This window comes from Miscanthus floridulus, unplaced genomic scaffold (assembly GCF_019320115.1).
Source record: "Miscanthus floridulus cultivar M001 unplaced genomic scaffold, ASM1932011v1 fs_877_2, whole genome shotgun sequence".
Classification (NCBI taxonomy): domain Eukaryota; kingdom Viridiplantae; phylum Streptophyta; class Magnoliopsida; order Poales; family Poaceae; genus Miscanthus; species Miscanthus floridulus.
Window position 1 is genome coordinate 43,115 of NW_027097388.1, and position 4,868 is coordinate 47,982.

Consider the following 4,868-nt stretch of genomic DNA (forward strand, 5'->3'; position numbering starts at 1 on the left):
CATACACCAAAAAACGTAAACTGCCGAAGATGAACCAAGCTCTGGTGTTCTAGATGAACATGGACAAGTTGGAAGAAATCCATGTCCCTCAGATGCTGTTTGAAGCGATCTGTTCAAAGAAGAACAAACAAATACAAAACCATAAGGTGAGGAAAACAAATCTCACAATGAATACACAAACTGCCGGAGACCACCTCCGACTTCTTCAAGAACCCCAAGATAGCATTCTTCCCAACCTGAGATAGAAGTGCCGGAGGAGCCTGCGTAAAAAAAACAACAACTCTGGTCAGAGGGCCAATCAGACACAGGCAATAGCAGCAGACCAAGAGACGAGTAAGATAAAAACACTTCACACTCACTTGGACCCAGCGCCATCGGCCCCAGCTGCCCCGAACCGAACCTGGCGCTGGCAGCAGCCGCTTGTTCCTCCGGAGTGAGGAGTCCGGCCATGACATCACCTGCAAAAGCAACATAGAATACATAAACAAATAAACTGGGCGAAGACAGCAAAAACAAAAGTGTGCGCGAAACCAACTTACTCATACAAAGCCTAGGGTGGGCCGCTTGCTGAGCCCCCTGGGCAGAAGTCTCCGCCCTATCATGCGGCAACCGAGCCGCAGGGGCCTGCTCTGCAAGCATGGCCTCCGACTGCCCATCGACGACCAACTCGTTCGCCTTGCGGGCCTACTCGGCAGCCTTGGCGAGATCGGCCCTCACCACCTTCGGGAAATTGAAAGTGAACTTGTCCAGATCTGACGTAGATGATCGCGTTGGTAGTGTTGAGGAACGGTCTTCCAAGGATGATGGGTGTATCATCTTCTTCTTCACCCATATCTAGAACCATGAAGTCAACTGGGGCATAGTGATCATGTATTCTTACCATAATATCTTTTGCTATCCCCTCTGGAAATCGGATTGATTGGTCCGCCATCTGTAATTGCATGTATGTAGGGAACAACGGTTCATTACCGAATAAATATTCATACGTTACCTTGGACATTATGTTGACTCCTAATCCAATGTCGCAGAAGGTCTTGTGAAAAATTCTTTGTCCAATAGTACACTCGATCGTTGGTACGCCTGGATCATCTTTCTTATCAAGGAACGGTGAAGCGAGGAGGTGGGCGTACTCTGATCGGAGTGTATTGATCATGTTAACTGTCTCTTCTTGTGGCTTCCTAGCTTTGTTCTTCCTCCTTCCCCTATTGTTCTTCTTCTTGGTCACTGTTGTCACTTCGGGTAGGTACGACGTCTGGGGATGTCCAGGAGAATGGTGTATATGATTCTTGAACGAAAACTTCTCCTTTCTATCCTTGATTGTGAAACAGATCTTGGCACTGTCCGCGTAGATGATGGCTTTAGCGGTGCTTAGGAAAGGTCAGCCCAAAATAATGGGTGCCCTTACATCTCCTCCTGTTTCCAAAACCACAAAGTCTACGGGAACATATGATTGTCCCACTCGAAGAATTGCATCTTCAAGAATTTCCTTGGGGTAACAGAGTGACTGATCTGCAAGCTGCAAACACATATTTGTGTACAATAAAGCATCTCCATTAATTCTATCATAGATTACCTTAGGCATGATGTTGACACTTGCTCCGAAGTCACATACAGCTTCTTGGAAAATGTGAGGTCCAATGGTGATGGGGATGACAGGTCTTCCTGGATCGCTCTTCTTCTCAGGCAAGGTATAATCTATCCACCTTCCCATCGATGGCTCTGTGTAGTAGTAAGCTGCATTGTGAATATCGACAAGATTTGTAGTTTCTAGATCTTCCAGTTGCCCCGAAATCTTACCTTTATCGGATGGAGGAACAGCGGCTGCCAGCTGAGCTATTTGGGATTCTATCATTTTATTAAAGCTATGCTGGTTCTTAATGGCAGAAGCAAAGCTATCCATTCTATTATTTATATTTTCTAGAATTTTATCATTGGTAGCTACCTTCTTAGATAATCCTTCCATAAGTCTAGACTGGCCAGCAATTAATTCTCTCAAGGGTGGTTGATTGAAATTATTAAAGTTATTACCTTGATAGTTACCTTGGTAATTACCTTGATATTTTAGTCTTTGTTGCTGGTTCCATCCTTGATTCTGCTGAGGACGAGAGTAATTATTGTTGACAAAATTCACATCCTCATGGGTCTCAGGACAACTGTTCCCAGAATGCCCAGTGCTTCCACACACTTCATATGTCATGCGGGAGTCATGAATGTGCATGACTTCCTATTTTTCATTGGTTCGATTTCAAGCTTCTTCATTAGCAGGTCCATCTTGGCAGACAGCATGTCTACTTCCTTGAGTTGATGTATACCTCCACCTCTTTTGTGGGTTTGAGTACGTTCTTCATTCCAACCTTGGTTGGAGGCCATCTTCTCCACAAGAGTTGTTGCATCTGGTATGGTGAGTGATAGGAATGCACCTCCAGCAGCAGCATCCATTGTCTCACGGAACTGTTAGTCAGCCCGTGATAGAAAGTCTGCATGAGTAGCCAATTCTCCATCCCATGATGAGGACACTCCGCAATGTAATCTTAGAAGCGTTCCCATGCCTCAGGGACAGATTCATCATGTTATTGCTGAAAGCTTGAAATTCTCCCACGCAGAGCATTGGTCTTGCCTGTGGGAAAGAACTTTGCTAGAAAGACAGTGGAGCAGTTATCCCATGTAGTGTTTCTATCTTTATTGGCGTAGAATCATTGCTTTGCCTTTCCCAAAAATGAGAATGGGAAAAGGCGAAGTAGTATGGCATCCTGGGTTACTCCTTTGATGGTGAAGGTGCTACAGATCTCTAGAAAGTGTTGGAGATGTGCACTTGCATCTTCATGTGCCTTTCCATAGAACTGGTTGGCTTGCACCATGTTGATGAGAGCTAGCTTAAGCTCGAATCCATTATCTCCGACATTGACTGTCGGTCCAGTACGGATGTTGGCCATAGTTGGAGCAGATAATTCATGGAGAGTCCTGTTAGCCATAGCTTCAAATTCTGGTGTTAAGCTTCACCTTATATGGTTGTCTTTCGACTTAACGCTGAGACTTTCTTGAGCTTAGCTCTGGTCTTCTTGATTAATGCTTCTGGATCTTCAACGTAGTTTGTTGGAAGGTCAAAACCGATCATACATTACCCTGCATAAGATACACAAGTAGACAAAATAAGGGTAAGCCTGTTTGAGCAGAGGTTAATGGTTTATTTCGATCACATCAATAAGTATAAGTTTATCAATACTTCCTTTGCTAGTTACCTTCCCCGGCAACGACGCCAAAAATGATTGTTGGTGTTTATTAACATATTACTTGTTTTAAGTACTTAGCCACCTTTTATAAACCTGTACCTCATAGCTTTACTAGGTTGTCATCCCTAGTGATGATGCCAGAGATATGTGTTGGTACTATATTGTATTACTAGACTAACACTAAGCAGTTCTTATTAATGCAAGTGACTAGAGAGAATATATATAAATCTATGAATACAAAGTATCCGCAAGCGCACAGATAATATACCATTGTAGCATTTTACCCGAGAGTATTTTAGGTATCGTTATTTATATTTTTACCACTGGAAAGGTCTAGCATGGATATGTATTGTTAACTTATACTATTGAAGGAGAAATAAACCATAGTCAATACTCTACTCATAACAGGGATAAGTCATAGGATAGAATATGTTTATATGATAAGTATTGACAATGATAAATCACTCAGAGCACTCCTTCTATAACATTAGCATGATCAGATAGAATATTAGAGGAATAATTCCTAAATCATTCCTAATTATAAGTCAAAGCATACATTTGATTAGTGCAATTACACGTAGTAATCATGGCTAAGGTCATCATTATATCTACACAGAAGGGATATTACTAAGGAAGATTGAGAGCAGAGCTCGTTCTACCTTCGTAATTGGACCCTACGTGCACCTATATTCGGGGAGTGTCATACAAAGGACTCAACGGGAGTGTCACATCCGCGATCTACCATATGACCTAGAATATAGGGTGTATCCGTGGGTAAACAACGTATAAGCACCACGCTTACACAATATCAACCACCCACCCATGGTACCTTGGAGTGAGCGCTACACGAACTTATGCATAAACACAATGATAAACTAGCTATACTAGATATATAATCAATGTAGACGATGTACATCATAATGAAGAACATGAATAAGATGAACATTGATACTGTCATAACACTTGTAACTAGCATATAAAAACAATGGAGAAACAAGAGAGAGGGGTACAAGAGTTTATACCGAACCACGCTCTAGACAAGATCTGGAATCCAAGCGAAGTCCTACTTGCCTCCCTCTAGATCTAATCTAACTAGCTATGCTATAGAGGAGGAGGAGCTCTAAGGAGATTAGGGTTTCTGTCTTTAGATGACTTGAAGACTTATGATCTCTCGAGGGGAGGGGGGCTAGATTATATAGTCCTGAGGGTCCAACATGAGCCTTTGGATCAAACCGACTTAAGCAACAGCGTAGATGTATCCTAGGAGGCGCTGGAGAACTGACATAGCAATGAGGAGGCTGACAGGTGGGCCCAGAGGCCAGGCGGCCTATAGGTGGGGCCGGCCAGCCCCACACGTCAGCGTCTCGGTCTTCGCTTCGGTGTGGAGTCCTCCTGAGTCTTCTAGAGTCTTCTGGTGTCCGTTTCATGGTGGATAAGCGTAATTAGATCTGACATGTAGGTCCACCTTGATGGTTTTCTGATTAAACCTTGCTAGAAACACAGATTCACCAAAACTCATAGAATTTATTAGTTTAAACTCCCAAACCTTCATTGGTGATTATATTTATGCCCTTATGCATGTTTATTTGACAGTTTATAATGGTTGTTAACTACCGTCAACAGCAATAAAGTGGATGC

General features: G+C 43.0%; 1 non-coding gene across 1 annotated transcript; it reads left to right on the plus strand.

Moving 5' to 3' along the window:
* Nucleotides 1-2,499: 2,499 nt before the first annotated feature.
* LOC136533406 (small nucleolar RNA R71) lies at nucleotides 2,500-2,608 on the plus strand. Its single transcript, XR_010778473.1, has one exon. It is a non-coding gene; the product is annotated as a small nucleolar RNA R71 (small nucleolar RNA).
* Nucleotides 2,609-4,868: the final 2,260 nt, after the last annotated feature.